The sequence below is a fragment of the Protopterus annectens genome, chromosome 5.part1 (genome assembly GCF_019279795.1).
Source record: "Protopterus annectens isolate FY-2018-M chromosome 5.part1, PAN1.0, whole genome shotgun sequence".
In the NCBI taxonomy this organism is placed as follows: domain Eukaryota; kingdom Metazoa; phylum Chordata; order Ceratodontiformes; family Protopteridae; genus Protopterus; species Protopterus annectens.
In genome coordinates, this window is record NC_056736.1 from 353,771,946 (window position 1) to 353,792,466 (window position 20,521).

A 20,521-nucleotide genomic window follows, 5' to 3' on the forward strand; every position below is an offset into this window, starting at 1 on the left:
GACGTGTTTTGAATAGATTTTTCTTAACACCTTTCACAAAGCATATTTAGTAAGTGACAGTGAATAAGTTTTTACCTGTGTGAAAAATGCATTGAAATAAGTAAGACTTTGTGTCTCTTGCCAGCAGAGCTATGACTGTGCACCTCATAGATGGGCCTGAGAATGTATTTGCATGTGTAAGAAATCTGTGCTTGCTGCTGTCATTGTATTATCAGAAGGAAATAACTGTGATAAAGTAATTTTGTGTTGATGGTATTACCTTAAAAATGGGCAAGGCATAACCTGCCTACAATAACCACATGCACAACGTATTTTATGATATACACTTATAAGTACAAAAATATTACTTTTTATGCTTTGGGGAGTAATGATGCTTACATAGAGTGGGTACTCTATTTGGATTCAGTGGTTTTACAGAATGAATATTTTATTATTACACCATACTCATAACAGATGATGATTTATCAAATATAATAAAAGCCTGTATTCAATAAATCGTAGAATGTAAAAAGATTGAAATGTCATAGGTTTTTAGCAGTCCATTGTGAAGTCTGGTTCACATTACTCACCCAGATATATGTTTACCTATCTTTCATGGAAATGCTAGCATTTTTTCAGTTAAAAGTTGCTTACATTTACCTTTATTCATACAAAACACAGACAGACAGACAGACATGAAACTGGTGCACTCTATATTGCAACAGAAGCAGTTTTACCTACTTTCTCAAAGCAGAATTTCAACCTCTGGGCATGCATCGTCCAGTGCTTAAGTTGGATGCAATGTGTTAACTTTTAAAATGTTTGTGAGATGCATGAGGAAGTAATGCCTTGACTGATGTATACCTTGAAAACTTCATCAATAGTGTTAAACTTTCCTGAGTAGGAAATCGTTTATCTTTATGAGGAAAGGTTAGGAGAATACATTGCAAAGTGACAGAACCAGAAAAGTACACCTGATCACAATTTGCTCAAGGGATATGAGGAAACTTCTAATTTTCTATGACATATTTATGATAACAAGTAAAAGCAGATATGTAACACAAGCAGATAAAGAATAGAGTGCACAGGGTAACCAATTGGATACAGTATAGAAGCACATTCAATAGTGCATTAAGTAATGTGTGCATTAGGGATTTGAGATCACTATGAATATTGTGACGTTGCAACTCATATATTGTTATATACAAGTTATGAAGATTGTTTCATCAAATATAGTTTTACAAGTTTGCTATGGAATGTGCAAGTGTGCAAGTCTGAAAAGTTGCTTTAAAGCAGACGATGTCAACAACACAGCTAATTAATGACATTGTGTGAACTGTTTCATGATGTTTATAAACCTTTTGTAATTCATGCTAATGGCTGTGTGAATTTCTGCTATGGAGTATGAATCATTCAGAAAAAAAGGCTGTTTTTCAGCAGTTGAACTACAGTGGTTTGTACATTTTTACTCAATCTAAAAATGGAACTTTCATGAAGTTCAGCTTGTAAAAGTTCAAATAAAATTAATACCATATCTTAGCTTCTGCAGAATACCTACTTTCTTGATGTTACAAATCAGTCAATGCACAACATTGCAGGAATGAATGCTATGGATTTATGCCTGATATTTGAAATCCCTGTAGAGACTGTGACCACATCCTGGTGAGAAGGGTTGCATGCATTATGATCCTTTGAGTTGTGTTATCTGAAGCTTTGTGCTCCAGTTAAGGGCACCCTTGTCAAATTCCTTTTTTTTTTTTGAGAGTGGTGACAGACCAAACAAATAATCCAAAACTATCCTCATAGTGATTTTATTAAGGAGAAGACCATCCATAAGACATTAGGACCTAGGCCTGGATCTAGGCCATGTCCAATGTTTTTCATTGACCAACTGATAACTGAATGGCCCATGTGGCAAGAACAGTCTGAGCCCAAACATTTGTCTGGAGCCTTTGTGAAGGCTCACCAGCCACAAATTGAAGGGCTGAGGTCAAATGAAGTGCCAGTTAGGTGGCAGGCAGGAACTGGAATAATTATAATGGACTAGACCTGGAAAATGGAAACAGTCTCCTGGGATATGGAATAACACACCACCGATGGAGAAGGAGATGAAGACAATAAAGAAGGTTACAAATTACTAGCTAGATACAGGTGGGCTTGCAGGTATAAATAGCACCACTTCTTGAACCACACTTCATGGTCAAGGGTGCTCACTTTTTTGTTTGATTTGCCCCTCGTAGGGACCTTGATCAAGCGGCTGGGTACTCATAGGACCTCAGACAGATGCAGTAAAGTTGAAGTTTGTCCCAGTAGAGATAAGAGATGACTACACATGCCTGTAAGTTGCTGAGAATAAATTCTGTGTTTTGCTTGTGCAAATGCACCTAATGGCTATTTACTCTATTTGGCCTTCTTGGAGACCATAGGGAATGACTTGTTAGAGCTGCACCTTTTCTGGGAGTTTTAAACACTCACTTGGCAAATGGGTATTTGGATTGGCTTGCCTGATCTGAAATGGAATATTGAATTATAATTACTCTTTTATGTTAGTCATGAGATGTGTGTAGCAAATACCATTTCTGAAAATACATTTGGTACTTTGGTACTAGACCACGTTGGATTAATGGTCAAACTGACTGTTAGTCATGTCATCAGATCTGAGGACACATATTCTGGATATTAAAGTCTAGGCAGGTGCTGAGCTGTAAAATGATCTGTACTTGGCAGTGATTTTGATTTGGTAGATTGGACAGTATCAGGACAGTCCCAGGAAGCCCTGAAATGAAGTGGGACCATAGGTTCAGAGGCATATACTAGGTTAATGACCACCAGAGCCTTTATAAACCTAGCTATGCAATCCAACCTAGTTATGTTCTAAACTATCATGGGCATTTATTAAAGTTAGTTCAGAAGTTTCTAGATGTTATGCGTGGGAGGGTATGTTAGTTTGGGCATTACTGTCTGCCTCTGTCAATCCGAGACATGAGGGCCAGACCCAGAGTGAATTTGTGATTTCCCATCTATTAATCAAGGTTAAGCTTATGGATGGACTCTGCTTCATATGTATGAGGAGTCATTTCCACAGCATGGGATCCTCTGAGACACATCTGTCTCAGCAACTCTCAGTCTTATTTATCTCACAAGCAAATTTTCAGTTCTTGGATCTAGTGGTTCTGATGCTGTTCATTTTGCAGATGTGCAAAAGACTCATCAAAGTTGCATCTGTGGATATCTCGTATGCCAGGCATAGATTGTCTCTCAGCAACCTGTAAGAGACAGAGAATAGAGATAGGGCTTTAAGGCAATCTGTATAGGGCAATGTGTTTATAACTTGGATCCTCAAGGTAAGGACCTTTTGTGGGCATTCCACCTGTTGTATATGTCTGTTCAGGTGAATGCTGAAGGAGACATTATAATCATTGATGAGTCTAATCATCTTTTAGGGTTGTCTTATCATTAGACTAATTAGCCTGGGTGGCAGTTTTATGAAAAAGGCATTATAATTAATTTTTTTGGTATTGAATATTAATCCATTTCTTTGGCACCAGTCATTTGTTTATGTTAGACCCTCTTGTAAAAAGTTTTTATCATGGGGGAAATCTATGATAGCTCTGAGTTTGCAATTATCTGCAAGCATGATCAGCCAAAGGCCCTTGGCATTAGCCTTTACCTCCACGAAGAAGATGCTAAATAGGATCAGTCCCAGCAAAGAGCCCTGAAGTACCCCACTGGTGACCTGTCTCTTAGTGGATGTGGTAACAGAATTCCTGACTTTCTGGGTCTTGTATGTGAGCTGGTAGTCCAGTTAGTTTTGTAAGGGCTTACGCCTAGTTCTTCAACTATACCTGAGTTGGGTATTGCATCAAATGCCTTAACCAGATCCAGGTAGGCCGTATGCAGTTTTCTCTTCATCCATTGTCTTGGTGACCTTCTCAAACAAGTCCAGCAGGTTTAGTAGGCATGACCTTCCTTTAACAAAGCCATACTGGGTTTGACCAAGTTTTTGAATGTTGCCTATGTCTTTGTTAATTATTTTCATGATAATTCATTCCATGGCTTTGAGTATTAGACTAGTCAGGCTAAAAGGTCTGTAGTTTCTGTGGTTGGTTAATGGTCCACCCTTGTGAAGTGGTTTAACCATTGCAATCATTCATTCTAGTGGTACTAAGCCTGTGTTGAGGAGATAGTTGAAAAGTGACTGAAGTGGTCCTGATAGGTTATGTTTTAAGCTATTTAGGAAGCATCCCATGATATTGCTGGATCCCATTGAGGCAGTGTTTTTGGTCTTTGCAAGCTCCTCCAGGCCCTGCTCCCTGTTAATAGTTGGCAGGGTATGCTGGTAGGTATTTCATGAGGGAAGGTGGGAGGGTGGAGGATGAAGTTTGAGCTGAATTTGTTAGCCAGCAATTGTTGCTCTGCTCATTGAAGTAGCACCACTGACCACCAGTTTGGCACATTTTGCTGCTTTTGAGGTTATGAACATAGCTGAAGAAGAACACATGGTTGTCTTTAGCCTGTGAAACTATCTTGACCTCGTAACTGGCTTTGTTGGACTTTGATTAGTCCTCTTAGTTTCCTGTTTAGTTTAATAAGAGAGCTCCTATCATTATGGGAGTAAAAAAGAAAAAGTAGGTAGTGTCACACAAGGCAGAGCACACCAAAGTACAAAATTCAGAAAAAAAATGGTTCTGCCACCAATCCTGCTAAAAACTTGAAACTTAAAAACTTTTAATAAAAATAAAACAATGATAAAATAAAACACACTGACTCATAAACCGGATAAGCGCTTTCGGTGTAATACCTTTTTTAAATCCTTAATGTTAGTCAGTAAAACTTCCTGTTAAACACCTTCATTCTTTGGCATTCACTCATTCAAAGATACTTAGTAGCCATAGCAATGTATACACCCTTTCAATTAAGTTATTTAGAGTGCTGAAGAGGTTTTCCTTTTAGTGCAGGTTTTGAAGAAACAAATGCATTCAGACCTGGTGGCAGATCTGAACACAAATTCATTATCCACTTCATTTCTTCAATTTATTTTTGATTTACTAAATCACCACCTCTTAATGTTTCATGGAGCCTAGTTAATGTCATAAACTTAAAATAATGGCTACCATTTGCACTAATATGCATATAAAGTGCATTATTAGTAACTTTCTTTCTTATGTCGGATAAATGTTTTGGGATTAGGAATGAAAAGTAGCAAATTGACTAGGGATTTTAATGATTTTAAGAAGGGCCATTTGTTTTAATGGCCAAAAGACAAGAAAACAGCCATCCAGACCAGAACAAATACTGGATTAACAAAAAAATGTATTTTTATTAAAAGTTTTAAAGTTTCAAGTTTTCAGCAGGATTGGTGGCAGAACCATTCTTTCTCTGATCATTATGGAAGTTTCTGTTCCTGATTTTAGCCCTGATTTCTTTCCTTTTGTTTTATACTTATTAAAGTTAGGATTCCACCAGTGTGGTTTGTTTTCAGTGTTGGTTTTGGGCTTACTTCTATTAGGTATAGCAGCCTCTGCAGCATCATTTACATGGTTGTACAGGGTCTCTGTAAATAGTTTCACATCAGCTGGTGTGAACTCGGGGTTGGGAAGGGCACTGAATTTTGAGAAACAATCCCTTAATAGGATGTAGTTTTGTTTGAAATACCTCCTGGCTGTTAAATGGCTTGCTGGTATTACTAAATTGTAAAGGAGACAGTTTTGGTCTGGCCTCACCAGTGAGGACGTGACACTTGGGAGGGGACACAGTGCTCTTCTATACTGGTGAGTAGCAAATGCAGTATGTTTGAACCTCTGGTGGATGTGTGTATATAATGGGAATGCTTACTAATGCTTCCATGTCATATTACCTCAGCTCACATCTCCAGAATAGTTTCTCTCATAGTCAAGAACATAGTGTCTGATGGCACGTTGTCCAAGACATAAGTAGATAAAAGGTGGCCAGATCTTTTCATGATGCCAACCCACAAACTTGCTGGTGGACACCAGTGGTCAAGAAAGCTGTCAGGTTAAAGAAATATGACTTTTATGATCTGGTGGAAGGAGTGGTCTTCAGATATGACTCAGTTATTGAAGACCTTTGTGTGAGAAGCATTTGGCAAAGCCATGAGGAATGACTTTCAGATGTCCTCAGAGAGGTTCTGGCAAACAGTGCAGTGCCTTAAATGTATAAGGTCATAGGTCCACTGAGGCAAATAACCTAATCTCTGTAATTGCAGAGCAAGAGCTGTACACCCATTCTCAGTTTTATGTCAGACACACTTAAGTCAGCACAGGACTCCAGCATAGGTGTGTACTGTTTTCCCTGTTATTCATGATTCTTACAAATGAAATATTCAGATGCAGTTGAGGTTTGGGGAATATCCTGTTTATGCATTTCAGGGGTATATCTTTGTAGTTTTCTGACAATGTTGTCCTCATGGCCTCACATGACTGTCATATTTGGCAGAGTAGTAACCAGGTGGGATGAAGATGGTACAAGCTGTTAGGGGGCATGGTCTCAAGTTGTCAGTGGGATGTCAGGCTCAGTACAGTCATTCATTTATGAAGATACAAGGATACTGCAGCTTTATAAATGAATACCAGTACTGCTTTTATGGTTAAAGTTAAAAGCTCTTTGTGTGGTAATAAATGTATCGAGGTGCTTGTTTGAGATTATTATATCTATAGCAAGGATTCTGCCATGGTTACAGATGATCTTCTTTATTTATATTTTTAGGGTGGTAGTCAGGGTAAATGCCAAGGGTGCCAGATGACCTAGCTAGAGATCTGAACTCTAGCATGAACTGGAGTGAATGAAAGTCAGCATCTTCAGTTCCAGAAAAGAGTACAGTGCGCTTTGCAGGTGAAAAAGGTAGAAGAGATAAAGTGCCTTGGATACTTGTTAATAATGGAAGAAGGACAAACAGATTCAGGGACCTGATAAGTCGATAGTGCAGAGGTAGCTTTTCAATTACTAATCATTCTGTATCCCTGTCCTCACTTATGTTGACAAGAATTTGGATAATGTCCAAAACCTTGAGATCATGGATACAAGTGGCAAAAATATGGCTCCTTCAGGAAATTGCTAGGCTTACTATCCCTGAAACAATGAGAAGCACAGCAATCTGCAAGGATCGCAAAGTAGAATAATTGGTCTTTGAGGCTGAGAGGAGCCATTTGAGGCAGATTGAGCCCTTAATGTGGAGGTGCTTGTGTAAATCCTCCAGAAGGAATAAAAGGCACAAGCCAGTGAGAAGAGACCCTACAGCTGATCGCAGATATGATGTAAAGATTGGATTGCTCAGTTTAACTGGGAATTATAGGGATTCTGGATGATAAGCTATGAACTGTTGTTGGTGCTCAAAAAGATCTGATATGTCTTGTTCTGCTTGTTGGTACTGCAAAATTCATCAAGAGAAATAGTATAGATAATGGATCATCAGATGTATTTATTCTGAAACTGTGTTTGGAATGTTGCTTTTTTTAATGTGCATAAATGCATTGGTTTATCTGAAGTGCTTTGAAAATTTACCAGAATATTAAAAAGTAAGAACATTTTAAATGTATGTATAAAGAGATAAATGCAGGACAGACATGTTGTTCATAATGAACTTGGAGGGTGACTTCACACTATATAGTATACACTGATCCAGATAGCTGACTGAGTATATTTATACAAGCAAGTTGAATGGAAAGAACTGAATTATTTAAAAAGTACATAATATTATTTATCAGAAGCTTTATGGCTTTTTCTATATTGTGCAAGTTTTCCTCATTATGTGAGAAGTACATTTTGTATTATTTGTACTTGGCAGATTTTTTTGCTGCATATGAAATGCCAGCATTTCAGTGTTTCAAATTTTGTTGAAACTACTGTTTCAGATAATTGAGATAAAATCTAAAGTAAATAAGTAATAAAGTGTCAGCTCTGAAAATACCAACTGAAAACAAATATTAATAATCTCTTTAGTTACAAAAAGGGGATGCAGGTCATATCTCTGAACCAATTTACCCTGAGTCATAAAATACTGATTGAAAAATCTGAAAACTGTTGTCAATCAAAGTTCAGAACATCAGATGATATACATAGTATGCTAAATGCTGAGTTCCGTTACCAATGAGTTTCTAAGTACTGAGTCGGATGTTTGTTTTAAAGTTATTTGGTGAGTACCTTAATTCAACTAGATTTCTACTATAATATAAGATGATGTGGTATTTATAATTAATAAACAATGTCTATGGGAGTATGAAGATACTTCACACATTATTTTAGAGAAGTCAAATACTGACATCACAATCCAATTTAATGTTACACTGTAACTGTCTTTAAGTTGTGGAGCTGATGCAAGCTTCACTCAATGCACACTAGTACAGGAATTAGAGTGGCTGTTTCAGTACCTTCCCAAGGATCCATAAGCATACTTAGTTCATGCATAGGACTGTCAGTAAATAACTTTAAAAAGCGTAAGCTTTATTATTTCTGAAGCTTCCTGTCTCACCATTTCCAGTTTCTTGACCACACTCACTCTGTTAACCACTCATTTGATTTACTTTCACAGATTCTACTAACTTTAAACATTACTATTCCCTTATTTAGTCTCACTAATTAAGAGTAATGTTTATTGTAAATATATTGTACAACCATTTCTGTCATAGGATTTTGTTGTTTATTGTAAATAACTTATTCCAACTGTTATGTTTTAAATGATCACAATTTCTGTTTGCGCAAGGAGTAATAGTGGCCTGAAAATGGTGCAGTGGTATCAGCACTGTACTCTGGTTAACAAACAAACAACAAAAAGAACACAAATCATGCACCTAGTAATGTAATGTAGTGTTCTGCTTTCATACAGCAGGTGAGAAACAGCTATTGAGCATGCTAATGCACCCAAGCAGAGTTACTCTTTCAGAACTCTGAACTATTTCCCAAAAATGTATGTTGCCTCTAACCCTGCTTAGCTGCTATTGTCAGTGTGACAGTAAATACCATTGCTTTATTGGTCATTACAGCCCTACTGTGAAAGATTTTAGTGGTCAGCTGTGCAGTCTATCTTGACCAAGGATTAAAAAAGAAAGTAGATGATAACGACACATAATCAGACATTATAATCCACCTAATTACAGAGAAGGAAAAGACAATTGCTTTATCAATGGGTTTTGAGAAAGAAAGACATGATAAACATATATGACTTTACCAAAAATAATATAAGGCTGAAGTGTGACCATGATCCATAAAAAGTTTCCTATATATTAGGTAATGCACAATAAAACTATGATTGCAGGTAGCAAGCTCAATAAATTGCAACTTCTATTTCATTACCAACTCCAAATACAAGAAAAAATCATCTTTGATCTCAAATGTTTGAAAATACAGCATTCATCTGGAATGAATAAAATAAAATACATGGTGATTACATGGTGATGAAATATGCAGGACACCTAAAATAGAACTGTTAATGAGACTACTATTTAAAACAAATGAACAATTAAATAGACACTTTTTTTGTAAGATACTGTAACAGACAAAATATGCTCTGGTATGGATGCTTCTGCTGTATACAGTAATTAAACATCAGTAGCATACTTACTAAAGATGATACAACTCAGTTGCCATGGTATGTGAATAAAGCAAGGATAACAGATGAGAAGGGAAGAGAAGGTGTTACTTGGCATTTCACCTGATGAATAAGAGGGCTGGTAACAGTGAGATGTAGAAGGTATCAGACTGATGGTTGCATACAAAAGAGTAAATTACAGTACAGACGACAAAGAGGTTGTTGTGTCTTTTGGCTTTTCCCGGTTAGGGGTCGCCACAGCAGAACTCCGGTCTGCTAATGATTGGCAGTAGATTTTTATGTGCTGAGTTGCTGGCCCTGACGCACAACCTTCAACGAAGGTACGCCCATTCACGCATGTCTCCACACAGAAGACACTCTAGCTGAGAATTGAACAGGGCAACGTCTTACTGTGAGGTGACAACGCTACCGCAGCACCACCACCGCAGTATACAAAGCCATAAATATGTAACAATTTCTGAAGCACAAAGATGAGAAGGACTAAGTTCTAAAAGGCAAAGAAGATACTAGAAGGAAATACATGAATGTAAGTGTGAGTATATGTACAGCAACAGTAGACAGCTAGAGGGGACAATAATCATTACACTTGTGAGTTAACTAGAAGAAACAAAATATGCTGAATAAGCATGCTGTTGGGAGTATCATTTCAGAGAAAGCTGGAAAAACATGCAGAATCCAGTCAGATTCATACTGGCCAAGTTATTGAGTGTGCTAATGATTTAATACTGATTGTAGTAACGTAGCCAGGAATTTAAAAGCTGCTTTCAAGGAAATCATCAGTTTCCTACAAGGAAGAATTTCTTCAGATCTTCAGTTAGTGTCGGTGTCTCAGAAGTGCACATCCAATTAGCTGTGCTACATTAGAAAGCTTTGTTTCCTTAATCCACACCATATACCTAGAGTCAAATTCCAATACTCAGAAAAGGAAGATGTTTCCCTCCTAAAGACATGTCACTTGAATGATATCTTACTATGATCCAGTATGCTTTTTCAGATGGATGATAAATATCCTATGCCATTAGGAATAATGTTAATGCTGAGAGATATTAATGAAGAAAATCATGAAAAAAAACCTCTCTCTCCCTCTCACACACACACACACACACACACACACACACACACACACACACACACACACACACACACTTCACTTAGTGAATGTGTCTGTTACATCAGAAAGGAGGATATCTCACAGAGTCACATTTAAGTTGAAAATAAAATATGTTTAAAAAGCAAATAAGCTACATAACTATTTTAATAAAGAAAATCAAACTATAATTATAGCTGAAAGAGTCTACTTATTTCCTGTATGAACAAAGAAACTCTGACTTCCTCTATAGCATGGACTACATTTTGCACATCTGCAAAGTAATAGTCTAAAATTATTTCTGTTACTTCCCTCATACCCTTATTATAGACTACATCTGAAAATCACTGAATGTTCGACTTAATTGTTATTACGGCAATCCGCTAGTTACTCCTGTGAAAAATTTGCCATTTAGTAGTAAATTTCTTAGAGAGCTTTTCACTTCATTGGATATTCAGAAGCTACCTTATCATATAATAGGTAATACAGCTCATAGAAAACACATTTCAAAATGATGTACAGATTTAAGAAGACTGTTTACATACCCAGCAACATCATGTATTTTTTTCAGGTACTGATTCTTACAATACCTTTAGCACACAAAATATTGCAACAAAAATATGCTTCATCTCTGCTTCTTCCCTGTCATGCTGAATTATAGCTAAAACATTTCATTGTACCAGAAGTGTATTCACTGCAGGTCACTGTAAGACACCACTTCATCGCTACACTACGTATACATTTATCTCTGTGTGGCTGTAAAGCCATCCTTTCCAGATGTTATAAATGGACATCCATCTGTACAGTTCTGCAAAGAATATGTAGTTTTATTCTAAAATATAGGATTATGGGGCACAACATAATACATCACATTAAATGTTAAGCAAATGTTAGAAGAAGAAAAATAAAATACAAGGTTAAGCAAAAAGAAGAAACACCAGCTGTACCACAGTAACATAGTTTATTGAGGTAGTAAGCACTTTCAGGATCCAACCCCTTCATTAGACAACAAATGAATAAACCTTACACAGTGGAATCAATTAAGAACAAATAACTTTTTTAAAAAAAACAGTGACATTATTCTCTTAAACTAAAATATTAATAAAATCAATTATAGTAAAATAACCCATAAATTCATCACAATATTGTGTATGAAAAATGTGCAAAATTCTGCATATAAAAACAGATCAGATTATTAGAAACAATCAACATACAAAGATGCTGTAGTCACAAAAATCCTTAGAACATACATATCTACTAAAATCAACCATAATAAATACAGTAAAACTACTTCATGTGTACATATACTTATATACATGTAAAGATGTCAAAATGCCTCTATGCTATACTCATAAAAAAATAGTCATATTGTATGTACTAACCTAAAAAAAAAATTATATATATATATATATATATATATATATATATATATATGTGTGTGTGTGTGTGTGTGTGTGTGTGTGTGTGTGTGTGTGTATGTGTGTGTGTGTGTGTGTGGAAACACTTTATAAATGGGCATAAAATAACAACTGATGGCTTATTTAGTGTTTTAATGGCCGAGCTTTTAAAAATGGTTTCAAGGACACCTTGTTATTCAGGCCAGGGAGTTTACCAGCACTGAATAACATTATCTATTTCTGTTCCGCAGCCTTGGTGTCATTCATCAAATCCCTCCCTCTTCTATTATCAAATAAAATTTCTAAAACTAGAAATTTAAATGTATGATTAGATCCTTCATTTTTATTATGCATAGCAACGGCATTACTCTTTTTACAATTTCTAATGTCTCTGCAGTGTTCCAATATTCTGTCTTTAAAACACCTGTTGGTTTTACCGATATAGAAAGAAAAACATATGACACAATATGCAAAATAAACAACATTTGATGTTTTACAATTAGCATAATGGGCACTATTAAAACTAAAGCCCATGTGTGGATGTGTAAAACTCCTGCCTGTATGAACATGTGTACAGGCTGTGCAACTTCTGCAAGCATATGTACCTATCCTATCAGACTTACACCAGGAACTAGGTGCATCAGATCTATAGCATAGATGGCTCTTCAATGTTCTATTATTACAAAACATAAAATTCGGTTTGGCTACAATTACATCCTTTAGACCTTCAACCATAGAGAGAATACCCCAGTTCCGGTTAATGACATCAGAAATAGTACTAATATTACTGGCAAAGGTCAAAGGCATCCTTAGTTTGTTATCAGCTGCATTACTGGGAAAACTTGCATAACTGGCTTCTACATCATTGGTAGAGTTCGAGACAGCTTGAGTGGGGGACACTTGATGGTGCATGAGAACCCATCCCCCTTTTAAAGATTTTATTTACAAAGCAGTAATGTCTTCCATGTTTATGAGTTTGTCATGTTACAGGTGCAGTTATTTTATTTATTTACTTATTTTACATTTGTTTAACAGGAACGTCCATCTGGTTGCATGTCCTCTTTCAGCAGAGGCCCAGGGAGAAAAGCTCCACAAGTGACAATAATAAAATCATCCATAATACAAAAATACATAATCCTAAGGGATTAATATTACAGTAGAGGTAATTTACAACACATTACAGTGCTAGTAAACCAGAGAATGGAACAAGTAAGACAAGTTATCTGCAGTCAGTCACAAATGAAACATGTGCAATAGCTTTGATTAGTAACTACAGATGATATTAGCATTCAAATATGTACAACACATGTCATTTGCAAGGTTAAGATTAGTGCTCTATTAAGCAATTTTCAGAATATAAGGAGTTTTCAGTAAGGAGGTAACATTGCAAGGAGATCAATAAATTAGGGAGACTAGTGAGTGTAGTTTGTATTAACCAAGTGAGGTACAGTTAAAGATCCATGATTTATTAAGGTGATTTTTCAATACTTTTTTTGAAGAGGGTCAAGGAGGTAGTGGATGATATGTTGGAAGGTAAAGTAGTCCAGATTTTAGTGATAGCATTTGAAATAAGAGATTCTGCCTTGTTGTTGGCTTTAGCTCTGTCAAACAAGAATTTTTGACTAGTGTGTAGGGTCTAGTACTAGAGTGTGGCTGTAACAGGTCTTGAAGTGCGGCAGTGTTATTGGGTTGGTAAAGTAGTTTATGGGCCACTGTAAGTTGGTTGTAGAGTAAAATTTGAGGGAGTTCTAACCAATCTGTCTGTTCAGAACCTTAGAATGGTGAGTCCTGTTAGGGGAATTAGTTGCAAACTTTTTTGCAAAGCTATTTTTTTATAACATGATTCCAGTTTTTCTAAGTCAGTTTTCTTAAGGTTAATGAAAATAGGAGACACACAGAGAAGTGTGGAGAGGAGGTAAGTTTGGGCTATAGTGGCCTTAGTATTATTTGCAAGAAAGTGTTTGTTGTGGTAGAGAATGTGGTAGAGAATGCTTAGTTTTTTTATGTACTTTTTTTAATAGTCTGTCAGATATAGATGTCAAACTTAAGGTTACGGTTAATTTCAACAGCCAGGAGCTTAGTTTGGGCTGCTGCTGAGATAGCAGTTTTGTTTAGTGATAATATTATGAATGAGGAAGAGGGAACAGTGAGTTTCGTGGGGTGGAATAGCATACGTTTAGTTTTATTTGAATTAAGGATCGGCTGAGAGTTTGTGATCCAGGCTTCTACTGCTTAAAAGATATCTTGGGTCTAAGATTATAATAGTTCTATGGTGGAGATTGCACAAATTAATGTGGAATCATCAGCGTATTGAATGATGGAAGCCTGTTGGGTGGCAGTATGGTAGTTATGTTTGTATGTTTCAGCTTCCCTCCAAATACATTAATTTTAATTTAGAAAGACATATTGTAAGTGCAGATAGTTAATAAATGCTGGTATATGTTTCCTGTTTAGAGGTCTACATTTGTTCTGTATACATAGCATTGGAAAATATAGCAAGACATGTGAATACAGCTTCCGGTTTTATAATATGGCGTAGTAGCTGTTGTTTTGGGGTTGAAATTATTTAGTGCTCAACTGCTCTGTCCTGTAGTAAAAAGCAGGCTCCAAGTTTCAATGGATGGTGTCTTTGCATATGTATTTACATATATACACATATTTTCATATTTATATAATAATTTTAAGTTTTATACTTTATACATCAAAACTTGCCATTTTACTTTAACCTCCACTCCTTTTTACAGAACCATAATCTAGTCTTATAAGTGGCAATATCAATTTTCCATTAAACACAATCTCATTAATTCTTTCATTCCATATGACACAAATTACATAGACTAGTAAATCAAACACAAGTTGGACACAACCAGTAATCCACAAAACAGCTGGTACGATCCCCTTGACCCGAGATAGAGAGCCACGAATTACTTTTTTTTTTAAAAAACACGGGTTTATTCCAAAATGCGTGCAGTACATAAAACAAGAAAGAAGAACAGGTTAAGCGCTTTCATCTGGTAACGCCAGATTTCATCAGAACCCTTAATCATTTCAATAACATTGTATTTAAAGCACTTTTGGCGCCAAACTAATTAGCTAACCACCTCTAATTATCATTAAAAAATTATTAAAAATTACTTTAAGAAATATTGTAAGGAATATTTGTAACATCATAGTTTATAACATAGCTAATTCTTTCTCAGTATAAGACAACAGTTTGACACAAAATGTTATATGCTAAAAACAAAAATAAATATAAATGTGTAACATCTGTATTAAATGACATAAATATACCATACTAAAAAGTATGCCATACTAATAAAATACAAAAATCTAAACACTAAGTCACATGTGACTACTAATGGTCACCCCCTTCTTCATACATCTATAGCCACCCCCATAGGAACTGGCCTAATTACTACACAAGAAGGAGAGGTGACGGTTGCAACTTTAAATACTGTGGGCACTGAAAAGGCACCTAGAATACATTGTTTCGAAGGTTTTAAAGTTTATAATTATACAGAAATACTAGTGACTGATGAATTAATAACCTTGTTTAGTAAGGGAATGAAATATATCCCCACAGTACACTTTAACCTGTTTGATGTTATAAAAGAAATTAAACTATTTTGTAGAAGATTGAACCTAGCTATACAATTTTATGATGATAATAACAAATCTAGTACTAATACCAACAAACCTAAATTGGTTAAGAAAAGTACATACATACCGGCTATGAACACACAGGTAGCCCTATATGAAAGGATGGTGTGTAAAGACATTTACAGTTTATATAGGGATTTAAAGTGTAATACTATAGGAACTACTAACTTTCATGACAACTTAGATACTGGAGAAAGAAAATGTATGGAAGAACTGTTACTTAATGAAGAGATTAGAATAATGAAGCCTGACAAAGGGGGAGGTATAGTGATTTACGATCAAAATTTATATCTTAGGGATATACATAATATCCTATACGAAACAGGTAATTATGAAGAGATGTCCCTTAATCAAATTAATATTGGACATAAACGTATCGACTTGATACTTGAAGAATATTTACTTGACAACAGAATTACCAGTGAACTTTATGAATATTTAAGAACTGATTATCCCATTTTGGCACACATTATAGGAATCCCTAAAATTCATAAAAATTTAGAAAAGCCCCCCTTCAGGCCTATCATATCAGGATCTAAATCTAAAACTTTCAAAATTGGAGTTACTATCGACCACTGGATTAAACCTGTATATTCTAAAGTAAGTCACATAGTAAAGGACTCATGGGACTTTTTGGGTAAGCTTACCATGGAAGTATGGGATGAGAATCTCACCTTTATAACAATTGATGTACAGGATTTATTTTCGAGTATCCCAGCGGATAAAGGCCTGGAATTATTTTATAATAGCCTAATTAAATATTCAGGGCTTAGCTGGGACAGAATTAACTTGATTATGGACATGATGGGCCTAGTCCTTGAGCATAATTATATATTTCACGCAGGTGAATATTATCGTCAAACTCGTGGGGTAGCAATGGGGGCATCTTGTGCCCCCATTTTCGCTAATTTAGTTATGCTTGAGTGGGAAAATAATTTTATATTCCCTAGTGAATATTACAAATACATTAAAATGTATACCAGGTTTTTGGACGATATGTTCTTTATTTGGACTGGTCCATTTCATGAAATATCATCCTTTATAGACTATCTCAACAACACCACTGACTTCTTGAGATTCACTTACCAACATAACAAACTTGAAATAGCATATTTGGATACCTTGATAAGCAACACAGGGAATGGTTTTGCTTCTCAAATATATAGAAAACCCACATTTTCCAACGATTATATACACTACAGTAGTTGCCACCCTCCCCACATTTTCCATAATGTGGTGACGAGACAGAGCATTCGAGTAGCAAGGATGTCATCTACTAAAGAATGTATGATAAGTGGGTTTGAAACATTATTTAACTTATTTTTGGATAGAGGTTATCCTAAAGCTATGTTGGAAAATGTAACAACTTTTGTTAAGACACAATGGGGGCATACATATGTTCCACTGTTGGGAAAGAACATTATCTGTAAATCTAAACCTAAAAGTAATTTTGATAATGAGAAAAAAGTGTGTGTATTGAGGTTTAACCCTTACACCAATGTGGTGATCGAAATACTGAAGAAATATTGGGAGTTGCTGTCTTCATCTGTATCCATAGGACACATAGTAGGAAAGCAACTTAATACTGTATATAAGACAGGCAGTAACTTGAAGAGAATATTAGAACAAAGCAAAAGAAATAAAGTAACCATTGGAAAGAAAGGAACATCACGCTGTGGTATGTGCAACCAATGTAAGAACATAAATATAAATTTTAAAATAAGGATCAAAAATATTACTAGATCCTTGGTAATCAGTAAAAAAGGGAATTGCAATACACAACGTATAGTATATATAGCTACGTGTACTAAGTGTCCCGCTTACTATATAGGGAAAACTGAGAGGAAATTTAAGACACGGATTTACGAGCACCTATATAGGATAAAACGAGCTGACCCTAAGAATGCATTGAGTAAACATATTATAGAGAATGGTCAAGATCACACATTTATATTTGCTATTATTGACCAGGTTGAGATGGGGGATAAGGGAGGCAATTGGAAAACATATCTTGCATGGGTTGAAAGTAAATGGCAGATATGTTTGGATGCAATCACACCTCCTGGTATTAATGACCATATTAGTTTAAAGCCTTTTTTAGCTCTGCAATAGGATGTATTTATAGTTAGAAGATGCATTCTTCTTAATATTTTTAATTATACATTACCTTTTGGTATTGTTAGACCCTAGTATACTATAGGAATGTATGTTTTTGTCAAGTATATATATTGTGTAAGTTTCATTTGTAAACATGTGACTTAGTGTTTAGATTTTTGTATTTTATTAGTATGGCATACTTTTTAGTATGGTATATTTATGTCATTTAATACAGATGTTACACATTTATATTTATTTTTGTTTTTAGCATATAAAATTTTGTGTCAAACTGTTGTCTTATACTGAGAAAGAATTAGCTATGTTATAAACTATGATGTTACAAATATTCCTTACAATATTTCTTAAAGTAATTTTTAATAATTTTTTAATGATAATTAGAGGTGGTTAGCTAATTAGATTGGCACCAAAAGTGCTTTATATACAATGTTATTGAAATGATTAAGGGTTCTGATGAAATCTGGCGTTACCAGATGAAAGCGCTTAACCTGTTCTTCTTTCTTGTTTTGTGTACTGCACGCATTTTGGAATAAACCCGTGTTTTTTTAAAAAAAGTAATTCGTGGCTCTCTATCTCGGGTCAAGGGGATCGTACCAGCTGTTTTGTGGATTACAAATTACATAGACAACATTCTTATCTAAATTTGTCTTCAAGTTCTTACTTATATTTTTATAATAATCATACTCAGACATATCCATCTTTATATCTTTATTTTTTTTACACTTTCAAAAAATTCTGTACATAATTTATTCCACAATTTTTTGATTCTCTCATATTTCAAAAAAATGTTCTGTTGCTTCTTCTTACCCAAATTATAAACATCTTTCTTTTAATAACACATATTTGCCTTAATAGGTAGTTTTTTATTCTCCACCATCACAAAAAACTTGACATTCAACAGTATGTTTACACCACCTATTTCTTGCTTTAATTGCTTTAATCTTTGTTTCTAAAACATTTTCATATGGATTTATGCAATATTTTTTCATAATATTATTGTACCATGTCTTTTTATCTTCTTCATTTTTTTATTTTCTACATTCTTATCTTTTGTCAATAGTTCTCTATTACTTTGTTTAAATATTGTCTTGTTCTTTTATTATGTCTTATATTTTCCAGAAGTTCCATGTACTTGCACTTTAATATATTTGTCACTAATTTCTCATTATTTTCATTTAACCATTTCAATATATTATATAAACTGAATGATGCAGCATACACTATTAGATTTATCAAACTTAATCCTCCATTTTCTTTATCCATGTATAAAACACCTCCGTTAACAAGATTTAGTCTTGGTCCCCATACAAAAGAAAAAATATTTCTAATAACAGTTTTTCATATCCTCCAGGGGTCATGATGACACTAGACAAATATGCTATCTTTTCCAATAATATTAGTAGCATGCTTACTAAGATGGGTAAAACTCAGTTACCATGGTGTGTGAATAAAGCAAGGATAACAGAAGAGCAGGGCTGATGTTGCTTGGCATTTCATCTGATGAATAACAGGGCTGGTAACCTCTCTTATTAATCAGATCCACATTTTCTTATAAATTAGTATAAATGTTTTTCCTAATATACAGATACCATTCATTTCATTTATTATTTGATACCATCCTTTCTTATGATTTTCTGTATCAAAATGTATCCCTAAAGCAAATATTTCCTTCATAGGAAATTGAACACCTGCTATTTTAATTGTGCCACCAAACTCTTTACTTTTGTATTGAACATCATACCTCTTTCTCTAAAATGTTTGGCTAAATAAATAATAGCTTTTCTGATCCATTTTTTTTTTACTTTTTGCTGATACAATAAAATATTCAAATAAGACATCATAACTGGAAAATTCAACTTCCATTTGAATTTCATAACTTGTATTTTTCATTTTCTGATTTACATTTGTAACTACTGTATTCATAACTAAAGCAAATAAAATGCTGTTCATAGGACACTCTTGCCTTATACCATTATGTATATCTATTTCTTTACTTATCCATCCTTTAATTAAAACTCTTATTTTATTATTCTCATAAGCTGTTATACACACTTGCTTAATTTTATTGTTAATATTGTACATGTTCATTATTTTCCATAAAATGTCATGGTGTATGGAGTTAAATGTTTTATTAATATCACCTACCTTAAGTTTTGGATCTTCCTTCTTTCTATTTTATATCATCTAATTTCTGTCACTATGATTAATAATTCCTGACATCCCTTTCCTCTTATACCATATACACCTTCCTCCAAAGTATAATCTTGCTTTCAAATCCTTTTGTATTATTTTCATACATTTCTTTTAGTCTGTATTATTCAAAACTATTAGTCTCCATTTCTTTATATCTTCTCTAGCTCCCCTTTCCCATATAAATTATGATATTCCATTATATATTTTTTATTTATTTAACATTTGTTTAACAGGAAAGTCCAACTTGGAATGGCACAAATTTTCAGCAGAGGCCCGGGGAGAAATGCTCCAGATGCATGTCTTTGTAATTCCTTATATCTCATTCCATCATTTAAGCATTCATTAAATGCACATATCAAACATTTTTTCTGCCATCCTTCTATATTTTTCATACATTTCAATCCCAATACTATCTGGACCCGTTACTGATTCTACATTTAACTGTTGCAATACATTTTCTAATTCATATAAGGCAATTTCTTTACCAAGTTCTTTATTACTTTGCTCAGATTTTTTGCACTTCCC